At 27.9% G+C, this 20,008-nt stretch overlaps 1 long non-coding RNA gene across 1 annotated transcript in view; it reads left to right on the forward strand.

Moving 5' to 3' along the window:
* The first annotated feature begins 1,656 nt into the window (after positions 1–1,656).
* The window catches only part of LOC119602629, a 48,045-nt gene continuing 29,693 nt past the window's right edge, over positions 1,657–20,008 (forward strand). Inside the window, exons 1-2 of the long non-coding RNA XR_005231357.1 lie at positions 1,657–1,868; positions 8,213–8,560. This is a non-coding gene — a long non-coding RNA (uncharacterized LOC119602629). The remainder of the gene's footprint in view (positions 1,869–8,212; positions 8,561–20,008) is intronic.

Raw genomic sequence — 20,008 nt, forward strand, 5'->3', positions numbered from 1 at the left:
TGAAAAGTATCTTTTGAAAACGGAAAAGTACCAAAAAGTCGCATTTTATATGTTCTCACTTACACTCTCTTATATGTTTTCACATTCTTCCTCAACGTATGTCTGATAGAATTACTGAAGGTTCGGATCTCGCAGATATCTGAGATCTTCTAAAAACTGATCTCAGACAGTCCCCAACTGCCTATTTAACCTACCATTTAGGGTTACTCCTACCCGACTACACAGGTGACTATCTATTTTAACATGTGCTTGCCATACGAGAAAGTCAATCGTCACCACATAGATTACGAAGATACAGACAAAAAGTTTAAGTTTGTATTTTAAGTGTCCACTGAGTGGACTCCACTCTCTCGCTTACAAAGGGGACACTTAAATGACGATTATCTTCAATCTCGTTTACAAAGAATACATCCGTGACGAAAGACGTGAGACGTTAGTGGAAATCACTGTATTTTTCGTATGCATTGACTCTTTGTCGAACTACTGGGTTATATATACCTTTCTCACGAAGGTGAAGTGTCTAAAAAAGAAATAGTGTATATTTCAAACATATGACAATCCATCGTTATATGCACTTTAGACTACCACATAAAAAAATGGACATCTAACTAAGATTAAGTTTATTATACTAAAAAATGTGAAACACTTTCGTATTTATTTTCTAACTAGTTAACCAATAAGTACACACTAAAAAATAAAATAAAAATGATTAACGAACTTCAAGAAATAAAATAAAGTCTACTTTTGGTGCGAATCAGTCTAATGTAATTGAGATAATGAACATATTTATTCTATGGCAAATTAGTACATTTTTACATTCACTCATATTTTCCTTTTTACAATCGAATGGAGGCTTTTTTATACAATTTCATAAATTTTATATCCGTTTGCGTTCATTTTATTTTATTTTTGTCTTTATCACTTTCTAACGGAAGTCAATTTCAAATGTGCTTTTGTGCCTTAAACACGAACACTTAAGGCCTAACTATAATATGCTTAAACAAACTGAAGTCAGCTTAAGCAACTGTGCGAACACATATAAAATGTATGTGACAAACTATAATGTACTTAAGAGAGTTTCGTCAAGTTTCGTCAAATTTTATTTGCTTAAGCAAAGAGCGATACTGACAGCACATTACGTACGGAATCAATTGTTTGTTTATTATACACAAAGAAAATAAAGAAAAAAATGGAAAGCTAAAAGAAAATTAATTTATTTCAATAAAATATTTTGAAATATGTATTTTTTTTATTACGTGTGTCACATAAATGTGTAAATGGAGCTAAATTGTTTTGAATACACGTAAGTACATTATAGCCACCTAAAAGTTTCCTCGGATTTTCTTAAACATTTGAGAGACTTTTCGTTCGATTGTTACATTACCTTAAGCAAGCTTATGCACATTATAGTTGGGCCTTTACACATTTTACATAAAAACACACACTTTTTCATCGAACATGTTCGAAGGCAACTTGGTTATTCATGAAATGTCCGCATTATTGTGCACGTTGTCGAACCAAATATCATCACTCGTGCTTTTTACACGATTCGTAAAAATATACTTTCCTTTTCGTTTTGGTCTTATTGTTGTTGTGTTTTTTCAATTCCTCTATAGTGTATTTCTCTGATACCAAATCAGTTGTGTTGTAGCTTTTGTTTGTAACGGTTCATTTGTTTATGAAACGTTGTTGTTTATTTTTCTGTGTAATGTGTAAATTTGAAAAAAAAGTAAAAACTTGTAAAGAAAAAATAACAAAGTATTTTAATAATATTCTAGGGGGAAGAAAAAATTCATAGTTTTTTTATAGTTAGATTCTCTCACAAAAACAGCAAATTCACACATTCAGCTGCAAAGAAATTGAAACTGGTGCGGTTTATTATTTTATTTGTTATTGTTAGTTTTTGTAAAAATTTCAATAAAAAAACGCGCGTGATTTTTGTGTTTTTTCTGTGGCCAAGTGAAACTGAAATATTGATGTTCATATTTATTATCAATGCATATGAATTAATTATACAATAACAAAAAATAAAATCAATTAAGTAAAACAAAAAATGAAACAAGCGGATGCATAATTATGGTTTTCTCTAATATATTTTTACCTGGAAAATTAATAAAATAAATCATAAAAAATAAAATGAATATTTCACGAAATTTAACTTAAACAAAATACACTTCATACAACGCTAACAAAAATATTCAAGGTGTAATAAATAAATATTTTGTTGTTAAAATCAATGAAAGTTGGTTCTTCTGTAATTTTGTTCTTCTTTAAACCAACCTCGTGTCATTGCAACTTAGTGGTTGGTTCGACTTGTTATTAGAACTAAAAATAACTCAGAAAATTAAAATAAAAACAATAACAACAACGGTTTAAACAAAAAGGTTAAAGCCGTTGTAAAAGGAAATAGCGTAACGTTATTCCAAAATAATTTTCATAGTAATGGCGGAGAAAAGAAACAAAATTTAAATTAATTTATACATACATTTTAGCCTGAATTCTATGAAAATCCACTTAAAAAATCCTTAATTATTTAAAATGATTTATATGTAGCATGTTTTTGTTGGCGTTAAACAGAAACGAACAAAACGAGGAGAAATCGGATTACATTTAAATGGAAAATTATTTAAAGAATGTATTATTGATTAATGTTAATTTTATCTCATATGCACACATACATACATTTATACATACATGTATGTATATATTTTTTAAATAGCTGTCTATGTGCGGGGTATGTTTCAAAAGTAGCACTGTATTTTATAATACTCATAGTAAATAAAGCATTACATATTATTGAATGTTATTGAAATTTTTTTAGAACTGATTTTAAATTCCTTTGTTACTTTGTTATACCTTACGTAATATATATATATATTTTATAATACTCATAGTAAATAAAGCATTACATATTATTGAATGTTATTGAAATTTTTTTAGAACTGATTTTAAATTCCTTTGTTACTTTGTTATACCTTACGTAATATATATATATATATATATATATATATATATATATATATATATATATATATATATATATATATATATATATATATATATATATATATATATCTAAATTTAATTATTTTGAATGGATCAATTCAAAAGATTATTTAATCACGATAACTTTATTAGATTTTAAAAAACACCGTGAATATTGGACTTAATTACTTTTAATCCATTCATCTGCCTTTTTAATATGTACATCTGTCTGTAGAGTTATTGGAGTTTTTAATTTCGGGTTATCTCTTTCTAATTGTAATCCTTTTCTAACAACCTACGGAGAACTGAGTATTATATGCCTATTTTAAGTCCTATTGTATTCAAATTGAAAATCTGTGTTCGCATGTTAGGTACAAATACAAGTACGAGTATGTTAATTTTCTATCTGTTTTGTATCTTGAATAAGAAACATGTCATTGTACTCAGCACGTGTTAGACAATTAATTTGTCATGAAATAAAATACATTTTATTTATTGTTTTCGCTTTAATACTTTCCACTACTGCCAACAATCGTTTTATTAGAATGCATACATTCACCTAATTAACTATTTATGTATATTTAAGAATGTTAATACCAGATTTTTAAACAACACAACCTTTGAAAAAATATCAAAATAGTGTATTAGATTAAAACATAATTTCAATGTCATATTAGAAAAATAAAATAAATACTTACACTGACAAATACCACTAACTATTACTACCACAAACCCCAAAAATCGATGAATGTCGATAACTCTGTCCAAATAAACCGAAATAAAAACAATAAAAAATTACCATAATTACAATAAATTATTCTTAATTTTAAGAACATTTATTTGTTTCTTTCATTTTCTTCCCAATCAATATACTATGTATGTATATACATCTGAAAGTATGTATATGTACATATTCATATATGTATGTACATATATGTAAATACTAGGGTTTAATAGTATTAAAGTGTTGCTATATTTAAAGCAAATATGTCTGTTGAAAACACTTTAATTTAATTTATACGCCGTCCATGCTGTTACCTTTATATTAACTTCTTAATTGTGGGGAGATACTTATATTAAATATTGAAGGTATTTTTGTGATGTTTTATAGTACTTATGTATTAGTTTACCGTATGATCGAATCGATTACATCGATGCACATAAAAATTCATCGAGTTGATTGGGAAATACTATTTTTGAAATAGTATTTTTATAAATGCAAGATATAAACGTAAAGACAGAATTGTCCACTTTTACTATTTTGGAACAAATAAGAAGATCGTGTATTTTTAAATTTAACTATATATTTATGACTTAATTCAAACTTTTATGAAAATATTCAAAAGTTAACAAGTTGGAATATTCCCTGGTAAATAAAAATATATAGATCTAAGTAGTTGGAAAAATAGGAATAATGTGTTGAACCGCAATGGTTTAAATTAATTTATTTTAAAATTATTATTACCATAGTCTGCCCTAATTTCATATAATTTTATTATCTGAAGGCAGAAATTGCGAAAAAGTGCTTGGCTCGCCATGTTTTTCAAAACTCCTAACGTTTATTTTTTATATCGCCTTTTATTACTTCTAAAATTTCGTGCCTAATTTGTTTTTTACTTCATGTTGTTGTTTTTCTTTTTTGTTCTTATTTAATCTTTCTTTTAGGAATTTAATTTCATAATTTCTTAAGTCACGATTTTATTTCATTTTTTAGTGTCTTCCACATAAAAAGAGCCCAAAAGAAAAAAATTAAATAAGAAAATAATTCGTGTAAATCCCTTTCAATATTGCGTGCTCATAGTAAGAACATGTTAAGACATTTTTTCCTTTGGCATTTGGAAGTTGTTGCTGTAAAGACCTTTAAGGATTCTAATTAACACTAGTGAACATCAAGAAATATGGTTAGTAGAGTATTTGACACTGCGTACATTTGAGTACACGGATGACGATAATGGTGTAGGTCAACATCTTTGAAAATGCTCCTTCTGTTTTTGAGCTTCGAAGGCATTATTTTTCATTTAAAATATACAATGATAATATCGACAGGTCATTGTGAAAATTGACCGCTCATTCATTTCTACTTTATGAAAACCATCCACTCCCTATCTTCGTGTGTTCACACACTTAAGAATCTTAAGTTGTCCGAAGAACTTTTGTTGAATTTTAATGGTGGTTGATAGAAATTTAAATGTCAATTAAATGCATAACAAATTGCTAAACACAAAAGTGAACAAGACATAAATTAGAAATTTCCTTTAATTTTGAAAGAGTAGAAATTGAAATGCGTTCCTTGTTTATGAAAAACGTGCTGGTATTTTATTTAGTATTTTCTGTATTTCTAATAACGCAAATAGTCGCTAATTAAAGAAGGTGAGCAAATGACAAAAGCGGAAATATTACTTAATAATATTAACATTGTTTTTATTTGTCTGTCTCTTTTAATTGATGACGTGCTTCTTGACATTTTATTCGTGTTGAGCGAACGGAAGTTATGTGATGCATTGCAGGAAATATTTTTAAATGGTTTCACCTATTTGTCACTATCAAAGGGGATTCAGAATTCGTTTACTTAAGAAAGGTTTAATAAAAATATTTTATTTTAGCTGTTGTCGTTTTATTAAACATAATTAAAGTTACTTTGAAGGACATAAATATAGTAAGGGTTTCAATAAAAACATATTCTATATTCTGAGTACTAAAATCATAAACAGCTGTTTTTCAAAATAAATAAAAAAATATTACAATTTTTTTGAAATTTGCAAAACAGAAAAATTCCTTTGACTTTCATGTTAGTTTTGATTGCTTCTCTCTTTGACAACATAAACTTACGACTTTGCGCAAAGTAGTTATATTTTGATACTTGATTGTGAACTGAACAACAGTGAGTCCAAATTGTTCGAATTTCGAACTCAAATTATTGGAATGAGTTTGTTGTTGGTTTTCTTAGTGTCTTGAATTCGCACAGAACCTATAAGCGTGATGAGCTTTTTTTGGTATTCTATTTTTTAAACAAACTTGCTTAATATTTTGATTGAATATCAAATCGTATGATTACTACAAATAAATTAATTATTGATCATACGCATAGATGTACATAAGGTATGACAAATTTATACACACACTGCAGTGTGCACATTAGGCTGTGTTGAAAATACGCTTTATTCTCTTATAAAATCAGATATAAACTGACAAAAATAGAATTTTTTTCGTAAAAACAAAAATTTACCAAATCTCTCATTGCTAAAGTAAATTATCCATTTGAATAAAACTTATATTTGTGTTGCTTCGAACGTTGATATTTTACTTTAAATAGTATTTATGTTAATATTATTTAAGTCTAATAAGTTTTATTCTATAATACTACAATTTCACTTTCAAATAACTTCCAAAAAAATTTATTCTTTAGAATAAATTCAGAAGTAGTGAATTTGGAATCAAATAAAAAAGACAAGTCTGTGTCAAAATCATCACATCTTCAGGTCTTTTTTAGTACTTCTTTGGAATTTTGGAAGTTTTTTTTGCTGGGATTTGGTAGATAGATTTGAGTTGGTATAACACTTATTTGTTAAATATTTTCATCGTATTTTTAATTCCGTCTTGAACGTAAAAGTAATTTTAGGGTCACTTATGGTCCTATATAATCGCATTTTTAAATAAGAAATAATCATATTTTAAATAAGGCAAATTCTTTCCTGAAGGGCACCTAATAAGGGAGGGTAGGGTGACCGACCCACTCCAATGTTATTTGGTAGAAATATTTACGTTTCTATAAAAGTAGCTTATGTCATAATTTCATAACTGTAACTTGTAAGCTTGTAATTAGTGTTGAAGTAATTATCTGGAGAGGACCTTATATGGAGGGTAGGGTCAAATATGGACCGATCCGATTTTGGTTCACATAAAACTTGTTTAGTCGAATTTCATCTCAGTACTCGTATTTTTAAGCCAATAATTAGTGTTAAAGTAATTTTATGAAGGGGACCTTATATGAGGGATAGGGTCAATTATGGACCGATGTAATTTTAAAATATTTATTACTGTTAAAACTGTATTTCGGGGGCCATTTGTATGGGGCTATGCGAAAACATTGATCGATATCCGAGATAACCTCTGAAAATTTCATCAAAAAAGAAATTTCTTTGCATGGTTTGACACAAAAGCAACAACAACATTGCTTATTAGAAAAAAATATGTTGATTTTAATGCTTTTCGTATCTCGTTTTGTTGTTGTTTTGTTATTGTTAACTAAGTGTAGAGTTGGAAATTTCATAAAATTAATCTTTTTTTTTGGTGAAGGGTGTATTTGATTCGGCAAAGGCGAATATAGACTTCTTACTTTTAAAAAAGTATCTGAGAAATGTGTCTGATTTTGGATTTTTGGAAATATGGTCACATTTCAGTTCAGTATTCCTAATCATACTGAAGATATAAAGGGCGTTCTATAAATAGTGAATTACACACCATTAATATTTACCGATGCAAAAAAATTAATTTTAAAATAGAGAATTTTGAGATGGATTTTCGAATAACATTTAAAGTACCAAAAGTACGCAGCATTTTATTTAGCACATCCCATTATTCAAAAACCGGGTTTTGAAACAAACTGATTTTTTGAATACTCTTATTTGCAGTACTAAGTGTGGTTCACAGTTTCAATAGGCCATTGCATGAAGTTTCTGACTTCTTTATAAATAATAAGGAACTTTTTACGATTATGATGTTTCTTCTTTCCCATTTTAATTTTATATGAAATATTGCTATGTTTGTATGTATAGTATATTTGTATATATACCAAATACTCGCCTAATTCCAACTTATTTGTAAAAAAATTCTTAGTTTTGTAGAAACAAATATTATTTTAGTCAAAGAAAAATATTTCCCATATTAAGAATTTATTTGTTTCGTAAATATTTACTTTAATATTTTGTTTTGCAAATAAAGAAATACTTAACGTATTTTCGCAAGGAAGCAGTTAAATGAACAAATATTAAAGTAAACAATTTGTTAAGTACACACAGGAATAAACAAAAAAAAAACATGTATGAAACCAAAAGATAATTTCGAAAAAAATACTAAATCATCAAGAGAAATACTTGTCTTAATATAAAAAGAGAAATTTAGTAAATATTAGTTTAATAAAAAACTATGGGAATAAAATTTAAATACTGAAAAGCTACACAAATTTAAGATTTTTGCAAAACATAACCAACTATTTTATTTCACATAGATTAGCAAAACTTACTTTATGGTCCAACAAATTTTAAAAACTAAAAGCTGAAGTTAAAAAAATAAAATATTAAAATTAGTGTGAAAAAAACGAATTTTCAACAACTGTAAAAAGAGTTCTTATAATAAAAAATAAAAATAATAAAAAATAACTTTACATCTATATTTTGAACGTCAGCGTCATTATTTGTTCATCATCCGATGAGAACATTCGTATTATTTAATTCTTTCTCTCTCATCGTCTTGTGTGTTCCTTTAAAGCGGAAGTCGGACAGAGGACAACCACACAGAGAAATATAAAAGTTCAGCATAACAATACGAACATCCTTCCAAATAATCAGCAGAATTTGTAAGTATTTTTGTGATTTTGCTTTTTATAATTTTATTTTACTCGTTTTGGTTGAAATTTTAAATCAAAGGTTCATTTTCGTATCTTCTAACTATAATTCTTTTATTAACAGAAAAAAAACAGGAAATTTTTTTGGTAGTGCTTAAATTTTTTAATTGCATTTTTTATGAGTGGAGAATGAATGAATGAGAATGAATATTATTCGCAAAGAGGAACACCTTAAATATGTACTATGTATGTATATGTACTGACAACAGAAAACAATACAATAATAATCAGAGAGCTGTGAAATGCACATACGTATAATTCTGATTGATGGTTCAGCATGACGTATGAGTGTGAATAAGATTGTTAATAAAACATTCAGTTGAATGTTTTAATTAAACGCCCCATTGTTCAAATGAGATGACGACAACCAAAGCGTTAAAAAAAATCACAACAGCAACAATAATTACAAAATTAAACTGAAAATCTAATTAATCACCATGACAGAATTGATGGTAAAAAATTAGTATATATTTTCTTTGTATGCGAATAAATATTTGTCTCTGAAAAATCAAGATTGAATATATACAAAAAATGTTTGTTTCTGTAGTTCATAAACTTTAGAAAATTTACATTGTTTAACTATGTTGCTATTCTTATTATTTCTTCTTATAAGGCTTCTTAAGAAAAACTTTGCTAAAGACACTCTGTTTAAGAAAGTCGACACCACAACAGAAGAACTGACAAAAGAGGAAGAAACGACTTAAAAGTGTCAAACAACTTTTGCAGCTTTAAGTGCCACAGAGTAATTTACTTAACTTCTTGTTGTGTGTTTTTCTTTTTGTTTTGTTTTATGAAAAATACTTTATAGAATACGATTAAATGCTATTGTAATTAAAAAGGATTATCTAACCATAAGCAGACAATAGTTTTAATTTATATATAGTGAAAAGTAAGAGGGATAGAGTTTTTTTAAGTTCTTTTTTATGACTTTCAAGTAAATTTTTATTTAATTTCCATTTCTTTCGATTTAGACTCTTGGACGTATGAGTGTTATTGATTAAAATTATAATCTCTTTGTTATTTAGAACAATTATAGGATTAATAGAAGAGAAGGACATTAATAGTCAAAACAAGTGTTGTTGTACCTATTTTATATAAGCAGTTAAAAATTTAGAGATCTTTATTTTATTTTCTCAGGATGCGCTCCTTTATCAGCGACTCTGGTGGGAACCGAATTCACGACTTCCGATCCAACAGACTAGAACACCGGAGACACACTTTTTCTTTATTTTATATAATTTTACCTGAAATAACAGCCTATGTGTAATTTTAAGAAAACTTAAGATAAGTTATTTGTTAGTATTCTAGTCTGGTAGACCTGAGGTGGTGGGTTCGATTGCCACCTCGCACACTGGTAAAGGAGCAACAGGCCCGATATAGGCCTAATAATACTGGGCTTATAACTCAAAAATTCGAGATTTTAAAAAATTTTTAGCATTTGTTTTGAAAAATATTTTAAATAAATTTATTCTAAGTTAGCCCATTGTTAGTTATGACCTTTTCCTATATCTTTTGTCAAAAGATCTGCTTATCAACGAATCAAACAATTTCGGATACCCTGTTCGAAAGTGAAGCGTAATCAATAGAAAGAGTGTTCTGTCTGGCTGCATATACTGAGCGTTTTTCGATCAATACTACGCTATATTTTGTGAATTCTGAATTTTAAATGTTTACACCCAATATCTTCATAAATCACCCAAAATCAAAACAATATGTTTATTTGTTTAATACAAAGTGCTCATAACTATCAGGTTAATCATGATAGATAATGTCCTTAAGTCGTAAAAACCAGTTGACATCACAAAACAAATACAAATATTCTTAATGAATTTTGCAGTTCATATAAGGTAAAAAAAACATTTTTAATAAAATATTTTTCAAAGATTTTTCTTATTTATAAGAAATGAAATTCGTATTATAAATAGTAATATTTCCCAAATTTTAAGTATTATAGAATTGTTAAACTTGTTTTTTTTTTTATAAAAGTTTGTATTTTACAATTTTCTGTCATAATTGTTTGAAATATCGATTTATGTTGAATAAGGATTTATCACTTTTAGTACCAATAACTTAAATAGACAGTAAAAGACAAGCATGCCATGAAGCAGGTACACAAAATTAGTCAAGGAAACATGAATTGTGTTCATTATTATAGCCCCAAATACTATATTTAAGTTTCTGTTCTATGTTTGTCAAGTAATAACATATGTTCAGAAATAAATAAAAACACTCTCTAAATCATATATTGTCTGAAGGCTATTAACAGCAAAAGAAAAACGAAGAGAAAATATTAATATTAATTCGGAAACAAGAACAAAAACGAGAACTAGTAATAAAAAATACATTAGGGAAAATGTCATAAAAATTTCGATGGAAGTATGTTTGTATGTACATTAGGGTTAGACAAGTTCTTTACAAAAATTTTACCTATGACACAAAGGCAATACAAATTAATAGTAATAGTGTTCGCTAGTCATTAAAATCTTAGATTATTCTATAGAATACTTGCGATACCAAGTGTGCTTTGCTACCCTCAAAACAAAAAAAAAAAAAATAAAAAACCTTTACGAAATGTGAAAATTCCTTTTTAATGGAACATGTAAAAGTGTAGGTATTTGTGCAATATTTTAAAATTTTAAAATAGGCCCACCCATTATTTCCAAATGTTTATATGGATTTCAATATTTACCGCGCAAAATTTGAGAATTCTACCTCTAATGGTTTTCCAGATATAAGAGTTATTGCATTTATGAAAGTTATAATATACACTTATATATTTGCAGTGAAAAATTTGAGGATTCTAGATCTAATTTCTCTTTATTGTTAATCCGATTTTTTTTGCTCAAAATTGTTTATAATTAATGGATAAATTAACTGTTTTGATGTTCGAACTGTGGATATTTTAGTATATGGTAGGATGCCACATATGTACATTGTATATGTTATAAAAATACTTTCGTCAGTATATATCAAAAAGTTACTACCAACTCGGTTAAAACGAACAGCTTTTTCTGTCCCTCATGAACGATTTCATGTAATTTTCCTTTTTTTTAAAACTTAAAAAATTATGCGTTGAAATCATAAAAAAATATTTTGCTTAAACTTAAATTTGTTAAGAAATATATGTACAAATAATATCAATAGTAGAGTCCGACCGAACTCAAAATTTCGTTCGATACCAAACACCGAACCCGAACTTCGGTAAATTTGAAAGTTCGGCCGAACCCGAACTTTGTTCGGTTTTCAAAGTTCGGTGGACACGAACTTTTTTTAATGAAAAATAATACTTTTTTATTTTTGGTTTTTAAACGATTTATAGACAATGATATAATTATCTGTAAGAGCACGCTGAGAAAAAACATGGTTGTGATAACCATGTTCTAAGAGCAACATATTATGATTAAAATTATGATTGTAGTCTAAACATATTATCGTTATTGTAACAATTTTAAAATATCATATGATAAAATACCGTCAAAATATTTCATCATGATATTTTTGTATTTATCATAATATTGTTATACATGATATTATGATCCAATGTGATCAAAATTTCGTTTTAAATATGTATCGAAATCAAAATGAATTTTATCTAATCAGTAAAATTAGCTTTTAAAAAAATAAAAAATATATATACAATACTTAACACAATTCGCAAATTTCAATTTGCCAATTTATATGAAATTTTGGTTCATAAAAAATTTAAGTATAATTTCATAAAAATACTAGTATTTTTAAGCCTGTTATGAACGTTAGTAATTTTCTAAAGCGAATATTATATGGAGGCCATGTCCAAATGTAAACCGATTTTGTCCATTTTTAATACCAATCAAACTGCAACAATAATTTAGGTCCTATCGTTTCAAGAGACTGACAGACTGACTGACTGACATGTCTAGATCATTTGAGAAAATTTCGATGTTACAAATGAAATCAAAGATTTATAATCGAAACTAGATAATTCAAATTAAATGTTTTACTTTTCTTAGCTTTTTAATCAGTTTCTGGTTAACAGTTTTTCAAATCAGCCGAAAAAACGAACGGTTTATAAGGCGTTTTGTACCTATGTATATCCGAAATTTATTGTACAGCCAGGATGTATGATAACTTCTATAAACAAATTTTCAGCATTTTTAAAACTTTTTGATGATATAAAAATATGATAAAAAAAAAACATTTTATAAAAAGTTCGGTGTTCGGTCAAAATTTCGCCGAACACCGAACATTCACCGAACCTCACTTCTTACCGAACTCCGAACCCGAACGTTCGGTCGGACACTAATCAATAGTGGTATTTTGTAGAGAATATGAAATAAACTTATAATTCATATTCTTTTAATTTTTGGATCTTTCCCCGTCCAATTACGAAATTCGCTTATAATTCGCTAATAAACGAGTTTGACTGTATTTATACGCCATGCTTTGCAACATACATACTTACATATAGGTATTTTTATATACATAAATGTAGTTAAATTCGTATGTATTTTAGTCTAAATATAAATTAACTTGCCACTATAGTGGCTTGTTGATAGGTTTAAGTACATATACTACATACATACATATGTACATCTGCTAAGAGTTTTTATGTTTTTAGCAATATTTACTTTACAAACTCAACTTAAGACTACTCATTTTATGTGACAGTTCATTTTTCTATTTTGTCCTTTTTTGTTAAAAAAAAGATCTTCATACTACATGCCATTAGGCTTATTTTGATTTCATTTCTTTATGGGTTTAGTTTTTCGGCTGTTTGCCTGTAAAATAAAATATAAGATTTATTTGTATTTTTTATGTAGTATAACGGAGCAGGAAGAAAGAATAAGTAGTGAATGATAATGATGGGTCTTTGGTCATATTGTGTTGACAAGAAATTTTTATCGCGGATTTAATCTTATATTTGATCGAATGAACTTACATGTTTTAGATAATAATGGCAAAAAGGAGAGAAATAAATCAAATGCGATAACAAATATCCAAAAATATGCGGTTCTGAAACATGGACATATCTTGTCAATGAGTCCATACGGCGCACCATAAAAACATGCATTTGCCTTTTTTTGGTTTTCTTGGTAATGACGACAATTCATATTTTTCACAATATTTTCATGGTTTGTTCAGGAATTTAGCATATATGAATCTGTTGTTTGTGGATAAATTTGGCTTATTTTAAATAACAATCTTCTCTAAAGCATGTCTGATAGAATTATGGAATATTTGGATTCCGAAGTTATCTGGACTCTTCAGAAAATTAATTTCAACAGACATAGAGACGGATAGACGTAGCTAATTCTACTCTATTAAATTCCAAAACATGCAATGATATATTCTTATTTTCATACTTTCATATCAATTAAATATTTATTCAAATTCTGTCAAGTGTGGTCTACTAATTAAAATTTTTTAGTTTAGTTAACAACCCGTGACAGCAGAAACTATTACAGATACACAAAATTACAAGAGTAATTTAAACAAACACAAGTGCTGCATATTTATTAAGTTTTTTTAGTACTAAATTATTAAATTCTTTTATACCCACCATCTAAAACATGGGGGTTATATTGTTTTTGTCATTCCGTTTGTAACACATCGCAATGTTGGTCATAGACCCACGAAAGTATATATATTCTGGGTTCTTATTAAATTCTAAGACGATCTAGCCATTTCCGTCCGGCCCCCGTCTGTCTGTTGAAAACACGATAGAGTTCGAACGGAAAAAGCTTCAAGAGAAAAAGGGTTAAAGTTTTACACAAATGTTATCAATATGAAAGGTTTGTTTGTTATTGAAAATGGAAAATATTGATCCACTGTTCCAAAATACGAATAATGCGTTTTCTACGAGCTAAAATCTCTGCACCAACATTACTGGATAAAAAACATGAGTATAGCGATGAAATTCTACATAACCAAATTTTATGAATATCGATCCATAATTGGCCCTACCCCTTAAATAAGGCCTCCTTCAAAACATTACTTTAACGCCCATTACTGGCTAAAAATACGAGTATAGCGATGAAATTCGACATAAGACAGTTTCATACGAGCAAAAATCTCTCAAACTAATTTTTTTAAGGATCGGTCCATAATTGACCCTACCACCATATAAGGAGGTAGCCTTTAGCAAATAACTTTTACGTGCTTAACTGGCTTAAAAATACGAGTATAGCGATGAACATAAATAAATTTAAACGATCCAAAATCTGTCTATCGAATTTTATTAGGGTCGGTCCATAATTGACTATCTATATAAGGCCCCCTTCAGAAAATTATTTTAACGCTAATTACTGGTATAAAAGAGCGAGTACAGCGATAATATTCGATATAAACGCTCATGACTGAATTAAAAATACGAGTACAACGATGAAATTCGAAACAAATAAGTGTTATACGAACCGAAATCTATGTATGCACCAAATTTTACGATAATCGGTCTATAATTGACCCAACCGCCCATCATTAGAGTGCTCGAGGAATAGTCCTCAGCGATTGAAAATCCTGACCTCAGTATAATTAAAAAAAAATATCTTCGATTTTTTCGAAATGGGTCTCAAAAATTCCGTAATTTTGAGCTGATTACGGGAAAAATAATCTTAAAATTTCAGTAGAGTATTTTTAGTCCATTCCAAATATTACCCTGATGATTATAGGGTAACATTCCTTTTACTCCATACGGTTTGATGGTGGGTATATAAGATTCGGAATAGCCGAATATGATACTCCTACTTGTTCTAACACACTAATTAACTCTTTTAATGTGGAGTGTATGTAAGTTGTTGTCGAAAATGATTAATATTTATGATGCCAAGGATGATGAAGGAAAACAAAAAGATTCCGACTAATTCTTGGTGTTGATACTGATGCATTATTATCATAATTACTACAGACACCTGTAATGCTTTTTAGCTAAACTAGTTTTTAACGATTTTTTATCTGAAATTTTCATAAAAGTTTTCAAGTTTTATGTTTAAAGGCTTAACTGGCAAGAAACTTGTTGGGAAACTCTACAAGGCACGTAAACCAAACCTATCACTTTTGCTGGGGAAAAACTCATAAAAATTCTCAATTAACTTTTTAAGTTGCTGTAAAACATAAATGAAATCTTGTTCACCTCTTTCACATTTTACACTATGCTTGTTGTATAATTTTCAAAAAACATACATACAAAATTAATAGTAAAAAGTCAGGACCAATGGAATGGGCTTGAATATGAATGTACAATGTAGATACATTGTAAATAGAAGAAGTGTAGTTGCTTTTATTATTCAGTCCTGAATTAATTGTAGAGAAACATTTCGTCTTCTTTAAAAACCGTATTGCTTAATAATTCTGAAGGAAAATATTTTTGTGTAATTTTCATTGAGAGAAAAATATATTATTACGGAGTTCAAAATTAAAAATACAAATTGTGTAAGATAATTTAGTAATTAGTAATCAAAATTAATGTAATATTTTAACCGTTATTAAAAATTTAATCTAATAAAATTTGTATATATGTTTTTCTATATGAATATACAGATATTTCGATAAATATAAATAGTGACAATAAGAGAACATTCCACAATGTAGCACTGAAAATATTTTAAAATAAAATTTTTGATAAATATTTCTTAAAGTTGTTTTGTTCTACTTAATCGAAATTGTTTAGCATGTAGTGTATGTTTATCAAATATGAACCCCTCTATTTTGTGTAGGCGCAATGTTCCATTGACAACAACATTTTACACTTAACTGGCTGCACCAACTAAAATATTTAGCACTAGAGCATTGTTGTGGAAATAATAGAGAAAAACATCCAATTAAATGTTGGGTATAATCCCATGAGATCCTCATTCTCTTATTCCAAACATGTGTATATGTATATGAGACGAGTTTATAAGAGTATGAGTCCTTATAAGACTGCATGTGTAGAATACATATTAGAAAAAAATCTAGGCCATAATTTAAAAAGGTTTATGTTTACGAGTAGAAGAAAACATAAAACATAAATACTTACTTCAGAATTTTTGTATTTTCGAAAAATTAAAGAAAACACAAAAGTTGTTATGATACTAGACGTTTAAACGTATGAATATTTAAGAGGGAATGTGATGTACAAGTTCATACATACATACATACATACATAAGCAGGCGCGGATCCAGGTCAGGCTTTGGGGGGGAGTATATATACATATATTTTGGAAGTAATGATTTTACTTGATTTTGATGATTTCATTTAATTAGCTAAAATTGTCTTAATGCCACTAGTACTAAAACTAGAACCGTAGACACTAGTATAAACGGGGTTAGAGTTTATATGTGAAAATACTAGTACTAGAAGTAGATAAGGGGCACCACTTGCAAAAAAAGCTAGTTGTGTAGTCATTTTCACTTGGAACCACGCAGGAAAATTACGAATTGGTTCCAAGTATACTAGTATAAGAACTAATGGTACTAGTAATTCTTCACACACACACTCAATGTTAATTTGAGCATTAAGATGGTATAGGAAAGTTTAAAGCTGGGAACTAGTACTAGTGGTTTTAGTAAAATACTAGTTTGGTACTAGTTTCATTTCCTGCAGTGTATTTATAAAAACCTTGCTGCCATTTTCAGTAATTTTTATTTTGATCTTTCAAAAGTAAACTTTATTCCCATTTTCCATTTACAAATTTTAATCCGAATTTAAATTTTAATGGAATTATTTCCAAATAGAATTAATTTTTTCTCAGTTTGAACTTTCTTCTTTTTTCCTAATTTTTATTTTCTCTTTTCGGTTTGGGGGGGAAATTTTCCTTTTGCCCCCAGTGGATTTGCGCCTGATATCATACGTATGTATATGTAATTTACGTATTTTTAAATGTGTGAAATTAAACCGTGCAAACAAAAAAGTGAAAGTGTGTTTTTCATTTTCTTCAACAGCTCGGAACGAAAAGGTAACAAAGTGAAAAAAATGTATTGTAATACCTGATATGGGACCGGTTTTATAGAGAGGGTGTAAAATGTATTTAATTTTTAAATGTTAAACTTTTAATAAGTCAGAGTATAGAAGTATTTTCATTCAAATTACATAAAAATATTTAATTTGTTAAAAATTGCTCCTGTGGGACGACTTCTTTTTACCACATTTGTTTGTAGCGAAAGTTTTCCAAATCTGTTAAGCTTACAGAGATTACTATTGAAGTAATACGCAACCTCTTAAATATTTAATTATCATAAAATAATTTTGTTAGCTTAAAACTAATTTCATTTATGTGTTTATTATTAAGTTTATAATTTGTAACACTTTATGAATTAAATATTAGCCGAGTGTTGCCAGAAGCTTCTGAAATAAGAGGCCAAAGCGGACTTTACAAATTTTTGGAAAACGAGAAAATGTTTAAAGGAAAAGCTTCATACTTTAAAATCTATATTTAAAAAAACAAGTAAAACATTGTTAACGAGCATTCCTGACCAAGATCATACAATTCTGTTACAAAAACAGCTAAGTAAAAAACTTGTTCTTGTTATATTCGATATATAATTTATACTCTTCCAATATATGGACAGCAGAAATGCCAAAAAATATCGATTCTCTTTCATTTGATTTTTCAGACGTAAAGTCGTACGTAAAATCTTATAGTCTAAAGGGCCCTAGATTGGGATTTTCTATTGCAGTACATAATTTTTAATCTACTTAGTTTGTATAGAAGTACTCAAAATAAAAATGAAAATTGGCCGATTAGTTTTAGAGATATTTTAAACACCATTTTTTATTTCTTCTCAGCACTATTAAATTAAAATACCACGAAATTAAAAAAGTTAATTAGCGTAATAGATTTTAACTTATATCATATCCAAAACAGTCCTCCAAATACACAGTTCAACTTTTTTGGAAATAAGTTAAACAAAAGTAACTTAATACTCGTACACGTGCCTTTTTATTAAACTGACCTACAAATTATAAAAGAAGGAGATACAAATAATATGAAACGTAAAATTCGTTTATTAAATAATTTATCAGCCACTCAATTAAACTTTAATAAAGTGGTGAAATTAAGTATTTTTTATTAAAAGTAATTTACCTTGCTTCATTTTTGTTAATGAAATTGTGCGTACTTGTTTCCCAGGGAAAAAAATTAAAAGTTTACTAAAAGTTCAGAAAACAATTTAAATGAATATGAAGATCAAAGTAGGTTATAAATGACCTTTAAGAGGCAGTTTTAGCCTTTGGGTTTTAAATTTAGTTTTAACAATATAAGTTAAATGTTTTTCTGTAATATTTTGAAACATAAAATATTTAGTACTAGTTTTTTGTACCAGGGGTTGTCCGGAATTTACGTAAAGAAAAATATTATAATCTTGCGTTTTAGTCAACTTTTGTTGTTTTTTGTTTGTACTTTATGTGATTTACAATCGATTTCAGATTAAAATAGATAACAGCTGTAATATAAATTGAATGCTAACAGTTTTTAATTTTCTCGATTGTTTTCCTAAAAATATAATTTTTAAGAGATCTGAAATATTTATTTTTTTATATGCGTAGGTAATAAATGTATATTTAAGGACTAAATATATATTGGATTTAAGGACTAAATATATTTTGGATCTTGCGCTGTAATCAACGTTTTACGTTGCTTCCGAGTACAAACGATTAGAAAAAGGAAACAAATAAAAATGTCTACAACTTTCAAAAAGTTACTTGGTTGCTGCAACGTAATGCTAATTCGTATTTAATTCTACACTTTACATAGTAATGGTTTCTTTAGAATAAATCTTCTTTTAACTCTACTGTAATAAAAACTATTCAAAATCACACGTAGGAGTGCTCATAATATTTATTGTCAAATCTTGTGTAGAACATAAATTGTATACCATAGTATGTTTTCCTTTTGTTTCCCCTTTTCTTTTCATATTCTACCCACAAAACACCCACTTTTCTATAACAGAATCACAAAGAAATTTTTCAACGCCTCCATAACAATTAAATATTTAATAGTCCAACACAACTGAATTTGGAAATGAAAGCTTAACAAAATAATAATTTATTCTATGCAAGCAATCCTGCTAGCATATTAAAGGAATGATGAATGTGTAAAAATAAGCTTTGCTCAAATAGAGGGTGAATTTAGTGTGTAATCCATATATGTAATTTTGCACCTTTTCACATTTTAATAACAAAGGTATTCTTATTGCTGTGTAAAAAAGATTTCATCTTATTAATTTCCGCCTTTTATGATGACTTACAGTTGTATTCATAAAAAATGCTTATTTTAGATTTAAATCACACAATAGTTAAAGTACACTTTAGACTTAAAAGCCATTAATAAAATTGTGGTATTCATAAACAAATAATAAACATACATTAACTACTGTGCTGTTTATTGTTTAACTTGGCAGCACTGTACAATTTGGCTGTCATTTTCTGTGTTAGTGTTGCAATTA

The sequence above is a fragment of the Lucilia sericata genome, unplaced genomic scaffold (assembly GCF_015586225.1).
Source record: "Lucilia sericata isolate MDLA Ls3-8-SP2 unplaced genomic scaffold, ASM1558622v1 Contig000245F_arrow, whole genome shotgun sequence".
NCBI classification, from domain to species: domain Eukaryota; kingdom Metazoa; phylum Arthropoda; class Insecta; order Diptera; family Calliphoridae; genus Lucilia; species Lucilia sericata.